Source organism: Choristoneura fumiferana, chromosome 6 (assembly GCF_025370935.1).
Source record: "Choristoneura fumiferana chromosome 6, NRCan_CFum_1, whole genome shotgun sequence".
NCBI lineage: Eukaryota > Metazoa > Arthropoda > Insecta > Lepidoptera > Tortricidae > Choristoneura > Choristoneura fumiferana.
This window is the reverse complement of record NC_133477.1, coordinates 7,414,512-7,435,090: the sequence shown is the minus strand read 5'-3', so window position 1 is coordinate 7,435,090 and position 20,579 is coordinate 7,414,512.

Below are 20,579 nucleotides of genomic sequence, written 5' to 3'. Positions count from 1 at the left end.
ACAATAAACAAACACTTTACAAATCAAAAAACACACTCCATATTTATTGTACCGTAATCGTTACGACAAAACACTGTCACTTTAGGTACTAGCTGAAGAAAAGGTGAGTTTTGTTGTGGCAAAACACGGTATCTGGAGGAGATACGGTGTTTAGTCGAATCAGGATCCTATGTTTTAAGTGTAACAGTGTGAATTTCAATACTCTAAGTATGAATATAATAGATGGGTCCGAAAAGCTAATTTAACGATGTTAACACAAAACACTGTAACATAAATTTATTATTTTGTTATGACACGGTAGTACAGTTATGTAAGTACCGTAAGTAAACCAACTTCTTAAATTAATAAACCAATTTCAATCTAAATCAATTGAATGGATTCGTCGTAAACCAACGATGCTTACGCAACCGCATTGAGATGAAAACATGTCGATACGATAAAAAAATAGGTACTTTGTTTTTTGGGGTTCCGGAGCCAAAATGGCAAAAGCGGAACCCTTATACTTTCGCGCTTATGTCTGTCTGTTTGTCTGTCTGTCCGTCCGCGGCTTTGCTCAGGGACTATCAATGCTAGAAAGCTGTAATTTTGCACGAATATATATCGATGGTGGAAGTCTCAATTGGCGTAAGGGACAATATACCAAAATCACTTTTAAACATAGAAAATTAGAGTTTTTTTTCTCTGTCGATTGGTAGTATTCAAGTTACGATACGCCCCTTACTTTTGCTGTTATCAACATTTATTATTTTAAAATAAAATAGCTTAAGGGACATGATATAAAATATTTGAGCTGAAAAATGGCGTAAATGTATTATTTTTTTAATATTTGGGTCGTAAGGGGCTGTGGCAGTCTCATATGTCCCTTACGACTCGGCTCATGTCGTTAAAAAAAACCCAACAAATATAATAAAAGGGCGTATGGGTCAATTATTGTTTCATTGCCCTTTACACCCCAACATTTTATAACGAATAAGATAAAAAAGCAAGAAGTTGTTGGGCGTAACCTTACCGCCTGTACCTATTTCTTGTACCTAACATCAAAATACTAACGCGTCTACCTACCTTCCACGCGCCGAGCGTTTGCGCATTGCACATTCGGTCAGACACGTCAAACACGGAGGACGTATTTGATTGCCTACGTTTGTTCTTTGTCAACGCGCGTATTTTTTTATAAGATGCCAAAAGCAAAACAAAAAAAGAAGATTAAGTTGATGGATCCCTAATGGCTTGAAGTCGAGCTAACATTTCCGTAATGGAATTTCAGTCAAGGATGTTGAGGTAAATTTCTCTTAGCTACTTTGTTTATTTTAAGCTGTCCTGACAGATCCTAATAAAGGAAGCCTGTGCCCAGCAGTGGGACGTATATAGGCCGAGATGATGATGCATACATAATAATAATTGGCCTGTATAATTAATTATGTATGTGAGGGTTAAAAATGGTATAATCGGAACGTCGTAAGGGACATTAAAAAAACAGCAATTTATAAAATAATAAATACTTTTATGGGCGTAAGGGGTATAAAAAGCAAGAGCTAGAGTAAATTGTCGGTCGTAAGGGGCAGTAGCAAACAGACATTTAAAAAAAGGTGTAATTGGTACGTCGTAAGGGGCATTAAACAACAGCAACTTATAAAATAAGGAATACTCTTATGGGCGTAAGGGACATCAAAAGCTAAAACTAGAGTAAATTGTTGGTCGTAAGGGACAGTAACAAACAGACATTTAAAAAATTGAGGTTACTTTATGGGTGTAACTTAAAGTAAAATACCTTGCTTGCTTCTTTTAGTTCATTAAAATACCTTGTTAATGTTAGGTCGTAGGAGGCATCAAAACAGATGGTTTTTAGAACTTGTAGTGATTGAAACAACAACTCAAGCAAGCATACTCCCAAATGTGCAAGAAATAGTGCAAGCAAGCGTGCAAGAAAGCATGCAAGCAAGCATGTAAGCAACCACCTAAGCAGGCTTGCAAGTGAGCATGTAATTTTGTCAATCAAATCAACAAACATGCAATTTTATCGGCCTGGGTTAGATGAACATCGCGGGTTACCCCGATCCCGCGATGACCGGTCTATGGTATCTCCTCCAGCGCTCATGAAGCGGGCTGGCGTCCCACTCCCTCACAGCTGCAATCAGTGTGTTAGAGGAAGCATAAATAGTGCAAGCATGCATGCAAGCAAGCGTGAAGCCAGAAGGCAAGCATGCATGCAAACAACAAATCAAGCAAGAATACTCCCAAATGTGCAAGAAATAGTGCAAGCAAGCATGCAATCAAACATGCAAGCAAGCATGCAAGCAAGCAAGCAAGCATGTAAGCAATAATGCAAGCAAGCAGAGTTAGTACGCCAGTGGTGGTAGTGAAAATCATTTCATCATCATCGTCATCAACAACATCATCAGTTCGTTTATCGCTACCCCCCGGAACTATGCTATTTTCCGGGATAAAAACTTATTTACTTGGCGATTTTTAACAGCTGCAATATCTTCCTTGACCCTCTCAGCTATAAACAAACAAGTCAGCCATAGCCGAGCATTTGTTGGAGTCAGGACCAAACCACTGGATTGAGCTTCACAATCCCAAAATTCTGTCCACGGAACGTCATTTCTACTCAAGAATGGTACGTGAAGCAGTTGAAATAAAAAAGCATAAAAATGTCAACCGGGACGATGGATATAAGCTTTCATCTTCTTTCATCTCTGTTATTAATAAGTGTCGACGTCGGATGAGTGTTGTGAGTCGGTATGATGGGGTGACAAATAAAAATCACCAATTGCGGGTAGTTCGTGATACGAGTGCTGCTACTATTAGTGATCAAGTGCGGGTAGTTCGAAGGACTCGCGCTGCTAGCCAGACTTGACACCCCACACTTCAGTCCACTCGTGACCACGGCCACTGCAATGTTGCCGAAACGTCGAGGTAAATATTACTCGTGTGTGTTAGCGTGATAAGTCCCGTTGATTTTGACTATGAGTGAGAATCACGAAAGTTTAAAACGTTATAAAATTTATTTGAGTTTTATTTAACTTTTAACTTATAATGTCCATTTAAAGAAAATGTTACAAATTACATATTTTTTAAGGGGACGTGTAAAAAATTTGGCTTTTGCGCGTTATTTTAAATAATTAAAGTGGTTCTTTGAGTTAATTCACTATTTTTTTTTATTTTTCTACAGGAACTTACGTCCAAATATGTAGCAAATAAAATATAAAATGTCCTATAAGACCAAAAATTTATTTACGGTTTACGAGTGTAAGGGGCTATGACACCCGTATGTCACGGGCGTAAGGGACAGCTATTTTTCTTATTAAGCTTTTTACGAAAATGTCTATAGTTTCACGTTGAAAAGCAAGAAAATTTAAGATTTTACGTAATTATAACGTCCTGCTAAGTTAAACATTAACAATGCTGTGAGGGTTTGAAAATTACCAAAAACTTCTTTTCGCTCTCCTGAAAGTAGCTTTTGTAGCATTTTGTCCCTTACGTCAATTGAGACTTCCACCATCGATATGTAAACTATGCCGACAAAATGGTACCATAGAAAATTAAAAAAATATTTTTTTTAGAGTAGGTATATCCCATAGACGTAAAGTGGGGGTGATTTTTTTTCTCATCTAACCTTGTAGTGCGGGGTATAGTTGGATAGGTATTGAAAAACTATTAGGGGGTTGCTAGGACGATTTTTCGATTCAGTGATCTGTTTGCAAAATATTCAACTTTAAAGTGCAAATTTATGTACAAGTAAAACTATAACGGTTAAGTTTTCTTGAGAATTATTAGTAGTTTATGAGTAAATTCAGCCTAAGGTATAAAATATACCTAAACTTGGAATATTCCGTACAAAATACGAAATCCTTAGAAAAATACTACTTATTTTTTTATAATGGCTCCGGAACCCTATTTCGGGCGTGTCCGACACGCTCTTGGCCGGTTTTTTTGTTAATGGGCAAACTACCTTGGACACTAATAACATAATAGAAAGTAGAATTACGAGTGTGTTACTGTCCTTTTGAGGCCAGTGTAGGCTCGTTTTTTGAACCTTATAAAATAACAAATAATAATAAAACCGGCCAAAAGCGTGTCAAACACGCCCAAGATAGGGTTCCGTAGCCATTGCGAAAGAACCAAGTAACATCTTTCTAAGGATTTCGTATTACGTTATTGCGTACGGAATCTTCCAAGTTTATATATTTTCATAAACTTAATATTATACTTATACGAACAGACCTTACTTGACAGCGTGACCGAAAGTGAGATGCGCCTGTCTGTATAAATTTGTAAATGCTGTGTTAGTTTTAGAGTTGCCCTCACTGCTAAATATGAGTTGTCGCTAACCATAGGTACTGTATGCCCGGTATCCCCGTATCCGTATATCCGGTATCGTCATTATAGGTAAGGTACACAGTACAAATAAATCTTAAGGGCTGTTGCAGTAAAGTAGATACTAGAAACTTCATAAACATTTCTAAATTAAAAAAATTGCCAGCAAATATCTGTCACTCCCACTCATGTCACTCGTCGTTAACTTTACACTAGACAGTTAGGTACCTTTATTCGTATGTCGAGAGTGTAAATAGTAAGCTATGAATAAAACACACACTACACACCACAGATTTCTTGTGAGACTCCCAGCCTATTCGATTCAAAATTCTGATCCACTTATCTTTGATCACTGGATCGACAGGAAACCTGGAAGTTTTTTAATATTTTTTGTTATGGTGGCCACACTAATACATAGCTACCTACTCTGTGAAAGTTTCAAGTATATCTACCTATTTGCGGTTCCAAAGATACAGCTCTGTGACAGACGAACAGACAGACAGACAGACAGAGGAGGCTTAGTTAATAGGGTCCCGTTTGGCACCATTTGGGTACGGAACCCTAAAAACAAAGCACTGAATTTTTATTTGTAAACAAATAGTTATTATTTTATTTACTTAAAATCATTAAATTCTCAATGTTAAGTTATTTGGGCACCTTACCACCTGGCAGTGATTTTGGGCAACTTTTTTATTTATAAGTTTAGTTTGTATGTAGTTTTAGTTACCTTAATTACCTTTATTTTGTTTTGTACTGTGCTATGTTTTATTAATTAAGTTATTTTACTTTTATTTTCTCAAATCTTGAAATCGGAGAAAAGCAGCTACAAATTTTAGTACAGAACTTTATTGGAAGAATATCGATATAGGTATCGATTAAAAATATTTAAACTCTACGCCGTAAGAGTGCTCAAGTTCACGGATACAATATATTTTTATTTAACACATTGTCATAATTATTAGAAATCAAGCCATATTTATGAAATAGACTGTTTACCGCCTCATATTAGCATATTAATAAGTAAATTTGAGAATATATTTAATGAAAATAAAAGCTATAAAAATGGTACTTGTATGTTTATTAGGGTTATCACAACTCAACACAGAACACGACACCATTCTAGAATCCTACCGTTTTATGCAAAAAATCGAAAGGATTGCAGAAAAAAAACACCAAACAAATACGACGAAAATTTTGACAGGAGGCTAAAGGAGGCTAACTGATTCAAAACGGGTCACACTGTCATTTTGATTTTATCTCTTTCCCACATATAGCTTATGCCGTAAGGATCGGTTTCTTCACTCGCACCACTGTTGGTCTATTTACGCTAGTAATATGAGGTTTATGTATATTTTATACATTAAGCTACTACTTAGTCTTAAACTACTAATAATTCCCAAGCAATCTTAGCCGTCATAGTTTTCCTTATTTTGATATACTTACTACCATCCTGATTTTTTTCAAATTTTTCCACCCACCGGTTTCTACTCAATAGTTTAGATTTTAGAGGGGAGGGGGTGACACTCGATTTTGATGAAAATTTGTACTTTAGAGTTGAATATTTCGCTTGTTGAATTATTTAAGTAAAAAAATTAAGCTTTGTAATTTGTTTGTTCGGCTATGCTTTATGGACTTAAACAGGTAGTCAGTTTGATTTTTTGAGAAATAACCTATCGTGGCATTGACAGTACGGCATCCCCAGTACGGGAGTCCGACTCACACTTGACCTATTTTATTATTGTCACAGTATATACATTTCATCTAGTAAACCCCATTAAATCGCCGACCAAAGCTTGTATTGGCTAATGCTTACAGAATCCAAATTGCAACATAACTAACCAGTAGCTTAGTTCCAAGCATTCTCACGTGTTGGCAGCTGGGACTTTGCTAATAATAACCCTATGGCTAAATCTGGGAATTAGGTATTAAGCTTAGTGTAGACTGTGGCTAGTAGAGTCCGCGTCAAGCCGTTTTTTTTTATTCGATGGATGGAAGACGAGCAAGGGGTCTCCTGATGGTGAGAGATTACCACCGTCCATAAACATCTGCAACACCAGGGGTATTGCAGATGCGTTGCCAACCTAGAGACCTAATATGGAATACCTCAAGTGCCAGTAATTTCACCAGCTGTCTTACTCTCCACGCCGAAACACAACAGTGCTAGCACTGCTGCTTCACGGCAGGATTACCGAGCGAGATGGTGGTTTGGTGATAACAATCCGGGCGGACCTTGCACAAGGTCCTACCACCTGCTTGCTTTAGAATGTTGCGGGTGGACAAAGAGATGGGTATCTCTTCCTGTGGGTATCGCGACTAAACGACCTTTATGATAGTGTGTAACAGCGCCCCCTATTTATTGCTAACTATGAACTCCAGACTCCAGTTCCAGTGTGGAAGGCCAGGGAAATTCCCTCACAATTTTCCCAAGAAAGACATTACGAAGGTTCACTTCTGATCCTCAACTGGTGACCATGATCACTTCATCGAGTGTAGCGACTTAGGAGTGGGAAACTTTAGCTTTAATTGTACTAGGTTAGAAACTTTGCATGTTGCTAAGTACAGTCACCAGCACCAATATATGACACAAAAAGCGTGCATAAATATCTGATACGACTCTATTTCTAAGGCCGGAAGGACGTGTCAGATATTTTTGCACGCTCCGCTGTGGCAGATATTAATGCTGGTGACTGTACCTACACGTCCGGATTTTAACGAAATAATATATCTAGATACGCGGTAGCGTGTCAAGCCAAGTTCAAGCTAACAGAACTGGCGAGCAGCACTGTGTGTAATTTTACCCGAACCATTTGGAGCCTGTTGTGACACGATACATAATAATATGCAAAATTAAGTGTGCAGACAATCCGAGTGTAAAAAAACTGTTTTATGTGAAGTACAATTACAAAATGTCTGGTTTCTAATAATTTATTTTAAAAATATGCTTTAATTCAATTAAGTTAAGTATGTCAAACAGCGAATGTTTGCTTTATCATCCAAAACTAGGTCAATAACAATCAAATAAGCTGATGTACGCAAGTCACAGACGGAAGTAGTAAATATAACACAAATTGATTAAAACAAGCTAAAACCGGGTTGACTGAAGTTTTTACATCATTGATAACAAAGTAAGGCAAACCTACCTATACTAAATGCGCGTTGTTCCATACAAAGACATCTAACTTACACTTATTATATTGCACTCGGGTCGACTAATCAAAATGTTCACTCCGTACTACTGGCACCTTAGAGCCGGAAGGGAGTAGCCTTAGCGGTAAACCTTTTAAATAGTTCTGGCGTTTGTTGCGGGGGGAAATGTGCACACAAGTGCAGTTACGCACACTTACATGTAAAAACAAAACTGCCAACTGACTGTAATGACGGCGTTAGCACATAAATAATCCAACAACACACTAATAATTCGTGTACAGATGACTCAAAACTCACACATTGACAGTAACATCACTAAGTTGTTCATCGGCAAAAAGTCGGATTTATCGCTCGACCGATCCGTGTACGGATTAGCGGACTCGATGTTGGTAAACGAATCCAACAATAATATTGTGATAAAATATACGACTTTGTTGTTTAAATGTAATTAAATAACAATAATATGATTACAATTTACTTACATGTGAAATGTAACACCACCTTTTTGTAAGCTTGATGTCCAGCATTTTTAGCACTGCAGCGTTCACTCGCGCGACTCGATTCGGTCTCGTTTGAAATCCCAGCGCGGCTTGTTTTATAAAATTCGTATGCCCAGTTGGGCTTGTACTTTGACAGAGGGGACAGTGGCGAATGGCTACTCCCTTCCATAGGAAGCCCGCGTTGCTCTAAGACTGGCACCTATCCGTACATTTAAAAAAATATTTCCTCACATAACGTTACATACCTGTAGCGTGCAGTGAAGATTTTTGTTAGACAACGCGTAAAGTGAAAAAAACATGAGTAAGATATATCTTTGAATGCAATTCCTCGTGGTTAGTGTACATAAGTTTTGCCATAAGGTAATCCAAGTGCTCGACACGCCCAATATCACCCAAAATACGACACCTAATAATGCCCAATATACGACACCTAGCCGTCATCTTATTCACACTTATGACAACTGTTGGGACAGTAACGAGCACTCGTACGTTTGCCTTACTTTTCATTACTGACGTCATGTAAATAATTTAGGCAACTCGATGAGCATCGAGTTGTGGTTTCTGTATAAAAAGGTGGTATCTGGCGTTACAACACTAAACCCCTGATAGATACTACCTTTTTCCTCTTTAGACCTAAAATTTTGCAATTAACTTGATCATTTGACGCTGGCCGCTTCCCTCTTCAAGCGCACATGAGTACGCGAGCTAATGGGCGTAATGCTTTGTGACGAGCAGCAGCTGTGGCCGGAAATAGAATCGACACTGACGTCTTTTTGCTAGCAGGACGTCGTTCGCTCATTATGGTATATAATGCTCTGTAGTGACCAGATGCAATAACGTGCCGTATGGCGCAAAATAGACGTACGTGTTCCGATTTTAATGAAGCCGAACGCTAAAATTAAATTGGAGTGTAGTGTACTGTCTTAGTGCTTTGAAATGGAATAACATAGAGTCAATGAACTAAAAGAATTTCCTTGCTCACCCGCGACCTTACGATAGCTAAGCTTATGCAAAATATGCGTGTTCATGCAGTTTTTCCACCTCCACACTGTAAGAACACACACAAATCACACAAACCCATCTATCACCACCACACTACACTGACGCGTTTCGAACTCAACCAGAGCTCATCTCAGAGTGACACAACCGTACACCATGCTACCAGTTGTTAGAGTCTAACCTCCGCAAAGTAACGCCTGATTCAATAAATTAACATAGAGTCATAAAATTGTTTGGAACATTTAGGGGCTGTTTCACCATCCATTGATTAGTGTTAACTGAGGGTTAAATGTGATGCCGTCTCTATTTGTTTTGTTCGAGTAGACGGAGACGGCATCACATTTAACCGTCAGTTAACACTAATCAATGGATGGTGAAACAGCCCCTTAGTCTCAATGCGCATCACGTCAGTCAATAATACCTACTATTAATATTTTTTTCTCAAAAATGACCGACATTATTCTTTACATATCAGAAGGTGAAGTGCATGCATAGTTTATGGTCAGCGAAAAATTAAAAAGTTAAAAAGATTGCAGGCGCGCTAGCTCGACAATAATTTATTATTGTCGAGTCAAAAAAAATTAAAAAGTTAAAAAGGCCATTGAAATGTTGGCACAGGTCGTAAACAGCCAAATCTAATGGCCGGTATCAGATATTTTGTTGGAACTCCGCACTTTTGTTATTGGGTCTGAAACAGCTTGTGGTGTTTTCGGTGGAAAAATACACCTGCAGTTTATTTTTAATGAAAAAAAGGCGGAAAAGTATAAGAAAAATATTTGGAATAAAATTAAATGTATATTTTGAGAAAAAGTTTATTCTATTTCAGAATTATTTACCATTTTTGAGAAAAGCTTTACATTAGTCTCGGCTGGAATAGCAATTGCTGGCTTCGTATTAGTTAAACGGACTCGCAAGCTCGTCCATTTAATACTCGTGAGTACGAGTATTAAATGGACGAGCTTGCAATTGCCTACTTCCAAGCCACGACAATAATCTACTATTGTCATACTTTATAATAGGTATATTATGACCACTTTATTTATTTTTGTTATTGAACATTTTTTGTAGTAATGAATATTTGACATTTAGTTTAGCATAAATTATATCATAGAGGTAGATTGAAAATACTGTATGCCCCTCTGGTTCTAGCTAAATAATAATTAGCACTTGTTTGATTATAAAACTCACAACCTTGTTATCAAATTATTTGATTTGATTTATTTTTACTGTACATTGTTCATACTTATAAACTATACTATTCATTAAATGTTTTTACAAAAACATCTGATCTGTTTTGGTTTTCTCCAAAAGATCAAATAATCCAACCATTTGTCCCCCTACCCGAAACCAGTAAAACTGTCGTCCTCGTCCTTACTAAATTCACAATCTCATGGTCCTTATGTTTATTTGCGTTGAAGTGTAGAACCCTTTTCACGTATGCGGTCGTATAATCATATTTTACTATTATCTGTATTAAACTATCCATTTTACTGAGTTGGTAAACGTTTCCTTTGTTTATGTTTCCTTAATTGGGTCAAAAATAAATATGTTTCCAGTTAAGTAGATTGTCACGATGTGGCAGTAACTAAAGAGATAGTTGGTGATGCTTAAGAAATTGCCAAATGTATGTTCAATACAATACGATACAATATAATGTTTTGTTATTGAACACCAGTATTAATATTAAGTAACATAGTTACAACAGAGGTCCAGTTGAGTTCATAAACTTATACTTAAGCAAAATTTTGATCAAAAATATTTGAACACGACTCTATTGTTAACGGCGTATAAGCGCAGCGTGTTTATAAATAAAATTATCAGAGTAGCAATAGGTGGCCTAAAATAAAAAAGAAGTAAGGAATAGATTTTAGATCAAATGAACAGGATAGTAATTTGAATTTACATCAAATTAGAGCAATCAAACCTCCTAAATGGGACAAATTTATTTACAGGCTGTACATCCGTGCAACATATCACTGTTTACACATAAGCACATTTTGTACCTACGCAGGACATTTCGAAATGTCCCAGCAAGGAAAACACATCCCATCTGCAGATCTTGGCGAAAACTTTAATCAGATGCGTGTGAAAAATGGGACCGATTTGTAAACGTCGCCTCGCCGTGCGTGCCCGCTGCGGAAGTTTTCACGTTTTTCTATTGAAAATACCGATCTCGTGTTCAGCAAACAATATAAAGGATTTAAATATGAGAATCTGGCAAACAATATTTCATATTTGCGGCCTTTGCTGTTGAAACGCTTGGTCCGTGGGGTCCCGAAGCAAAAAAGCTAATTAAATTTTTAAAAAAGAAGCTTGCTCATTCCACTGGTGACCATAGGGCTGGCTCTTTCCTCGGTCAACGTATTGGCATTGCCATACAACGAGGAAACGCAGCCAGTCTTATGGGCACCCTGACCAATAGCAGCGACTTGGCTGATATTTGTAAATATAGTTTTTTAGGATTGGAGTAAGTTAGTTTTAGTTTTTTTTATTTATTTCTGTTAATTATTTTATAGATTATTTGTTTGTTTATAAACAAATTTATCAATTAAGGATTAAAAAAAAACCGGGCAAGTGCGAGTCGGACTTGCGCACCGAGGGTTCCGTACACATTTATAGGTATGTAAGTAAACGGGAATCGTGTCTTGAAGATATTTCTCGCTTTTTCCGAGAGATTTATACATCCAGTGTATGCAGAGCCCTACTCAGGGTCAGATTATATTGGTCAGTGATATTTACAGACAGACATAAAAATCAAGATTTTCAGACTTTTCTAGTTGGTTGTGTTATAATAGCTACCTTAATACCAAATTTCAAGATTCTGAGTTCACGGGAAGTATGAAGTTGATTCCCTTGCGAGTTTCGAAAATTTGCGGAAATCTGCAGCATAAATGGCTGCATCTTTTGATTGCGTTGGCTTAGAAGTTTGATTTTTTCACAGCTCCAAGGGACAGTAGACCTAAGTATTTGATATAAATTACAGCTTGATACCTCCACGCGTTCCCGAGAAAATGGGTTTTCAGAGACAGACAGACAGACGGACGGACAAAAAGTGATCCTATAACGGTTACGTTTTTTCCTTTTGAGGTACGGAACCCTAATAACCTTCCTTCGTGCAGTCAGCTAATAAGTTCTGACCAACTGACTCATCAACGCCCAGCCAAGGGCTTAGACCTAGAAAGCGGAAATCTTAAACATGACGTACAATCCAATATCGTCTTTATCATATCAGCCGTATGCGTAAAACGTCCACTGTTGTTGGACATAGGTCTCCCCCATACACAGGCCTACCCTATTCTACAACATTTTTCTTATCTGAAAATTGTCGTGTGATATGAGCTATAAGCTAATCAATAATATTTTTCAAAGTTATTTACTTACTCTATTCAAAGTCGAAAGTAATACTCATGAGTTTTTTGACAGTTACTTTTTGAGATTGTACCCATTTATGTAAAATTTTATACCCATTTATTTAATGTTTACGATTATGTTTGCAGTCGTGCCTGCTCAAATTACATTACGTACACATTTACATAAATTAAAACATTACATTATTTTTGTTACATTTATTTAAATTACTGTTTGCCTATCTTTGAGTTTTCCTTTCTAGTTTAGGTTAGTTTGAAAAGATCCCTTTTAGGGATAAGTTCGCCTTTGTAGGTACTCTTTTTTTGTTGTTTTCTTTTGTATTACAATAAAGAATTTACATACATACATACATTTATACCCCTACTGTTTAAGCTGCCTTCGCAGGCAATTGGAACAGTATACTCGTAAAACCAAAGTATCATGTAGTTACCTACCAATAAATTTATTTATTTAAGGAACAGTTACAACTTAGAAACGAATACTATATTAGTTGATAGGTACCTACATCTATAATACTCAATCCATGGACAACTAATGTTTTAAACTTTCGTCATTTTCACTCATTATTAATAGCACCATCGAGCCTTAAGTATCACGCTAATAAACGAGTAATAATTACCTCGACGTTTCGATCACATCACAGTGACCGTGGTCACGTGTTAGGTCATTTGATAACGTGATATTTAAGTCCCGATTGTGGTATTATGTAATTATTAACTACAACTGGCCACAACAGTCGTGATATGGCTAAAGAAGCATAATAAGATGAAACCAGTTGACACTATGACGATGATATTAATTTAAAACGTTATTTAAATATTTTCCAACGTACGCCACTGTGTATCACCGGTGCGGTTAGCGAGATTGAGGCGCAACTATACAGATATCCGAAGATTTATTGTCATTTTTTGCCTGTTACAATAAACATTGTATCATTCTCATGGTTTTGAATGGATTTCTGTGATAATATAGATTTATTACATTATACTATGAATAAAATAGTTTTGACAGTCAAAAAATAAGTTTTTTTGTGCGTTCCTGGCGTTCAACTGAAGAAAAAGAATTGTAACTCTGCAGATTGTTAGCTATTGTATTAAAAAACTAAATTAGATAGTTAGTTTTAGTTATACTTTTCTTTCTATCGATTTGTTAATTATTGTATTATATTGTGTTAATAAAATTTCAATCTGCAATTAGATGTTGGCAATACATTATTTTGCTCTTATCTATCTAGAACGTAAATGGGCGTTTTCAAAAAAAAGTGTACGATTTCCTTTTTTTCATTTTTGGAAAAATATGGTTTTTCCTACTTTCTCAAAAACAGTTCCCCTCTTTTCATACAAAATTGTACGAGTCAGGTTTGTCACGCCACGTGTATGAAAAAAACGTCGCAAAACTGTAATTTTTTTGGGGATATTTTTTAAACTATTGGGATCGATTGCGCTCTTGATTCAAAGTAAGAAAAACCATATTTTGCCAAAATTTAAAAAATAATGAAAGGGTACACTTTTTTTGAAAACGCCCAAATGGGCATTTCTATTTAAAGTTGTACCATGAGCTTATCTCTCCGATTTCAACAAAATTTGGGAGTTAGACTCAGTCCATGATTCCGAGCTGTAAAAACAGGGTCTCCAGATGTGTCCCCAAAATATTGTATGCAGTGTCCGTTTTGTTACGTTTTTTTTTAATAATTTACGATTTTTTCTAATAATTTTCGTAAATACACTGGAGTCCCTGTTTTTACAGGTCGGAATCATGGACTGAGTCTACCTCCCAAATTTTGTTGAAATCGGAGAGATAAACTCAGGGTACAACTTTAAATAGATATGCCTAAATATCAGACAGTATTTAATTAATTAGAATTCCGTAATACTTCCCGTAATAAAGTAAAATAACAACTGATTACTTCATTGCATTGTGCACGGTCCAATTACTGAGAAACTTTGCCACTACTTACATACTAAAGACCATCGGCAACATCTGTTAACAACCCTATTATTGTTCCACAACAACTAGAACAAAACGTGAGCCAGGGTTATCACAACTCGAAGGCAGTTCACGTAAAATATAGAGCTCCTTACAAAAGTCTGTCTTAACTTGTTCTCACTTTCTCAGCTCACCTACAGCCTTTATTTCAAAGCAATGTTAGATAGAACTTCTTGACTCTGAGTTTTGCGGTAAAAAATGAGCTCTTTTAACCGACTTGAAAAAAGGAGGAGGTTCTATGTTCCAATGATTGTATTTTTTTATATGTATATTCACTGATTACTCAGTCAATTGTGGACCGATTTTCAATTTTTTTTTTCGAAAGAGTACTGTTCTGAGGTTGTCCCACTAAGTCAAGATCGATGGGATCCTAGGGAAATCGAGGGCAAATCTCAAATTTTATAGGCACACTTCTGGTGATTTTAGCATTTTTAGCATTAAGATAAGCATTTACATTCAGAAAGTATCATTTGGTAAACTGGACCTGATGAAGAAGACCGTAAATGACCAATTAAAGTCGTCAAAGCTAAGTAATGCTCGCTCGTCTATAAACGATCATGATTAATATACCTAGAAGCGACTAAGAAGAAGCTTTAGGTTAATGATTATTTCGAACTGACCTGATGCTGGAGCCGGAAGGTAGGCAAAGGCTATGAGTTACCGACTTTGAGCTGGTAGGTACCTAGAAAAATATTTTCAAGGGTTTTGTAGACGGTTCCATTTTCTGTTATTTTTTATTTTTTGGAGTCGGTTTTACTTTTTTGTTAAAAATTTTCTTTATTTAAAAGTACAAAGGTGTGTAAGTTTTGCGAGCTCATGGCAAAGCAGTCTGATTGCATTTATGCAATTTATTTACAAAAAACAACTATGACGAACAAAAACAATAGGAACTCTGTACTGTACTGTACTGTAGGATCTCTTTGTTTTTACTCGTCTGCGTCTGTATGTTTGCTTAAAAAACGTAAGGTGAATGTACGAGCGCTGGTCACTGTCTCAGTATTAGGCATTATTCTTGACAAAGGTATAAGCGTCAGCGACTTCAGCGTCAGCGATTCGAGTTTAATAAGCTTATATGTAACTTCTTTATGTATGTAGGTGCGTAGCGTACTGAAAATTTTGCATTTTTTTGTATACTGCGCACACCGCAGTGCTGGGGTTTAGAGTTCGTATTTGACAATAGAGAGCGTGGCTACTCACTCCCATATCACAGTCAAATGACAGTTTTTGAATGAAAAAACTGGTCATTTGATTGCAATCGCGAGTGTCAGAAACTATACGCAATAGGCCCTCAGGTCCCTTAGTCGTCTTTTACAACACTCACGAGAAGAGATGGGCTCATCCTATTCTAAAACCGAATACAGTACGCAGACGCGTTATTTTGTCAAAATTAGACATTAATGACATTGTAATAAGAACCACGGCACGCGTCATCGTGAATGACTCTACCTATACTAATGTTGTAATGTCAACCCTTGTAGTAAATGACATGGTAGCACAAGTAAAGACAAGTTCAAAACCATGTTTCACTGTACGGTAACGAAGGAGCATAAACTGAGTTACTAAGCTTACGTTGTTTGAATCGGTACCTTTGAGCAACAGTACACATTTATCATTAAGATAAGATACGGCATACCTATGGATATACATTTTTTTGTTTAAGTATTATCCGAACTAACGTACTTTTTGAAAGTAACAATTAATGTTATATAATGATTTTTGCGCGATAGAATCCGGAATACGGAAATTCGTCAAAGAACTAAAGTCACTGACATAGCTGGAAAAATATGCAAATTGAGGTGGCAATGGGCAGGCCACATCGCTCGAAGAACAGATAACCGTTGGGGGAGAAAAGTCCTCGAATGGCGACCACGAACCGGAAGACGAAGCGTTGGCAGGCCTCCCTCCCACCAGGTGGACTGACGACATCGTGAGAGTAGCAGGAAACCGGTGGATGCAAGTGGCGAGTTGTCGTTCATTGTGGCGTTCTAAGGGAGCCTTTGTCCAGCAGTGGACGTCTTCGGGCTGATGATGATGATGATGAATGATTTTTGATCGTGCATCAGTTAAGGTAAAAAGGACAAGGTATTAGTACAGTCGAACAAATTGAATCACGACCCAGGGTGGAACCATTGTGCTACTAATGTCATGTTGACATTCTCATACTTTAGTCAAGGAAATCATAGTGAAATTGATTATTAAAAGGTTCCATCCTGGGTCATGATTCAATTTGTTCGACTGTATACCTACCTATATTATAAAAAACAATATTATTATCAATGGCTTTGGCAAAGTCCATAAAAAATAGTAGAAAAAATACTACGAATCATTAACTTTCTTCATATCTCTATCGATAAGGACTCTGTATAAAAAAATCTTGAATAAATTGTTATGTGGTGTGGTGATTGGGTTCTTTCATTCTGACAGGAGGATTGTGCCCAGCAGTGGGATGTTTACCTATGGGCTGGAATGTTAATGATGTGATTAAGAAGCTGTATTTTATATATGTCTAGAATTACGAAAAAACATGTCAATTTTTTTTCTCTTTGCGTTTAGATTTTTTGATATTTTGTAATTTTTTTATCGTAAATTTTTTTTTTTTAGTAATAGGTATTGATTTATTTTGATTTTCACTGTGTTATATTTTATTAATAATTTCCTGGTAGGTTAAAATGATTTTAATTTATTTTGGCTTACAATTATTACGGTATCAAGAATCCAGAATTTATTTTATTTGTATACCATTTCTATAAAATAGTAGAACGAAGACATAAGAAACATAATTATTAAGAACAATACTACTGTTCTCAAACTTTTACTGTTACAAAGGTAAACTTTAGAATTTGTTATCGTAAGAGTAGGTAAGTTGCGAGTTGAAAGGTTGCGTTTATACTATACCTTTGTTTTTCTTTATTACAGTAGTGGAGCGCAATAACTGTTTACATTTTAACGAAGTGTTTTGAAGTTTTAGATCAACAGTTGGCACGAGTTTTATCATCGCGTACCTATTTATACTGTATTATGAAACAAAACAAAACCTATAAGGAACCTAAGCTAAGTAATTAAAGTCTATTGAATCATCATAGTCATCATCATCTCAGCCTATATACGTCCCTCTGCTGGGCACAGGCCGCCACTCAGAATGAGGGGTAGGGGGGGGGATTAAAGTATATGGTGATGGGTATATGTGGTGTATAAATGATGAAATTAGAAATATGAATTTACATATCATTACGGACAAATTTACACCACTCTATTTCAGGGGGCTACTATACAATTCGAAAATCGAAGTTCGTGTCATGCCGTCCCTCTCTGTCGTTAAGTAATATTTGCACACACACACACACACACACACACACACACACACACACACAAACGTGCACATACGAAAAAAATATGGATCTCGTAGGAACATCGCGATAAAAGGTAACCTGTGTGTTATCTACTCTAGATATCTAGGTATCTCCGTAGTTCCGTACCAAATTACATCCATACGTGAAGCCGTTTAACGTAAAGGAATACCAAACACATGCAAATTCTGGCATTTATAATATTAGTACTATGTGTTAATAAATGCATACAGAACGATCCAGAAATAACGACTCCATTCTACATATCCAGCTTTTGTAAAGCGCCCTTATCCGACTGCGTCATGCAAAGAAGCATTGTTTGCTTCTAACAAAGCAAGCCGATTGAGCGCGATCCCCGTTCATTTACCCTCCTCGGGAATAGTGATTTAAGTTTCTTGTTTTTAAGTGAAAAGTATTGCAGAACAACTTCTGGCAGATTTAAAACGTAAGTTGGGTTAAAGTTGGATACGAAAAGGCCGCACTGAGAGCTCTTTATTTAGTGAGTAATAGATTTATTAACTATGCTACATATATTTTTGTAAAATTTTCAAATTAAATATGATTGAAATGAAATTAAAGTTTCTGTGCCGTACGCTGAAAATGTAAAAAAAATAACAAATCTTTCGTTATTCAACGGTTTCCAGTGCAATAGTAGATTGTACAACAAAAGAATAAAACGAGCAATTTTTCCCAAGACGTTCATATAGCCACCCGAACCGGTACGGCGAGGATGGATAAACACATCGAGGGGAAAATCGGTTTATTGCTTGAGTTTTACACTGCTTTTCACTTAGATTGCGAGAAAATGAAATAGCACCAGTGGAAACAATTGTTCTCTTTCTATGGTCCTTATATTTTTTATGCATTATTATATAATTATATTTTATTAGTTTTATTGATTAATTTTGATTGATTTAATAGACTTTTTGTTTTATATAAATTGAAAAATATTTAAAAAATATGTAGGAACTTTTTTGTTTGTGGCTGTTGACACCTGATTACCTACCTTGGTGTTGTCTTGCTCGTAGACGAAGATTTTACTTTATGCAATAGAGCATAAACAGCTATTTTATGTCGCCTAGATCCAGCATAAACACGAACTTTACGAGCATGAGAAGTGAAAATTGTAACAAGTTAATCTTGCAGTTAGGAACATTACTTTTTAGTAAACATTACCCCTCGTATGCGAGAACTAAAAAAAAACAAGTTTCATCTGTAACAATAAGCACAGCTTCCGCTGAATTAAATTAAATAAAAAAATATACATATATATATATAGCCTTAAATTTGGCACGGATCCGACGTCCTAAGCATACCAGGGGTTCATATGACATGCAAAATCCTACATTGACTAATTTGGATCATGTGCGATATAAAACTAAACTACGAAATGTGTACTATTAACCGAAACAACTTCAAGCCACTACTCTTACGGTCATTTACGCTAACACATTAAAATTAAGCTTATCTGATTAAAATAAATCTTTTAATGGACTTTTGGACCTTTCTTCATCAAAGAAATTCATTCCCACGAAAAAATGTGTACTCCAACAGAAATTTAATTTAAGAGTATAAAGTCATAAATATCACGGGCGCTGAATTAAAAAGCATGTCGGCAAAATTACTTCGCAGATACTTAACAAGCATTTTTATATTAATAAAAAGCGTGTACATGGCTAATAAAAAAAGGTTCAGTACATCCAATGAAGCGTTTAGGTAAACAGAGGGCGGGAATCACTTTATTTGATGTTGTTTGCTTAATATTTTCATTCTAAAAGTTTGGCGGATTTAAAATATTGAAAACCGTTTTAGGAAGGAGTAAGGCATCGCGCATCATTAAATTAAGCTTTAATAATCGTGTTTGTTCAGTACATTTAGGTCGTAACACTTTTCTAAAATACAAACTGAGACATGGATTCACAGAAAAACGAGAAAAAGAGACCAGCACTGGGAATCGAACCCAGGTCCTCAGCATTCCGTGCTGCGTGCCATATTATGGTTTGAATCATAATTTGTCTGGGTGAGCGGTTAGTTCCAAAAAGAATGTAACGTTTCTCGATGAGAGCGAAACGTAGATGTCGCTAGTGCTGCTGCTTAAGTAGCGTAGTAGAAATAAGCAACCTGAGATATGTGTGCATTGGAGAATTTAGTGTCTGTACTCCTGTCCAGTGGTGGTGTAGGGGTATGCTGCACGGAATGCTGAGGACCTGGGTTCTATTCCCAGCGCTGGTTTCTTTTTCTGGTTTTTCTGTGCATCCATGACTCAGTTTGTATTTTCGATATGGTTTTACGGCATGACCGTAAAAGTTTGGATTTGAAATAAAAAATAACTACAAAAAGACTCCAAATAACCAATCATAATTGTAACACTTTTGCTTTTAACCACCGACGCAAAAAGAGGGGTGTTATACGATTGAACGCTATATGTGTCTGTGTGTCTGTCTGTGTGCCTGTCTGTGTGTCTGACTGTGGCACCGTAGCTGTGCGTAGCGTAGCTGGGTGGACCGATTTGAATGCACACACACACACACACACACACACACACTGTGTTTTTTAAATTGAAATCGGGTTTTCTAGCAATGGTTTTTAGACATGTTTCATCAAAATCGGTTTAGCCGTTTTTGAGATATTTAACTTTGAAGTGATAAAGTCGGGGGTTCTCCAACCTTTTCTTGGTTAGTTAATGACATATTTTTTTAGTTCTTTTCAGTTTATTACCAGTTATATAAAAATAAACGGTTTTATTTAAAATTAACAATTGTAACAAAAATTAAATTTAGTACACATCCAAATTCATCAAATTAAAAGAAAACTTGGGGCGCCAACGTTATAAGTAAAAAAAAAGTTTTATTCAACATAACTTGTATAAAATATGATGCTTTATTAGTTCGAATCTTGCAAGTGAGATCGGATC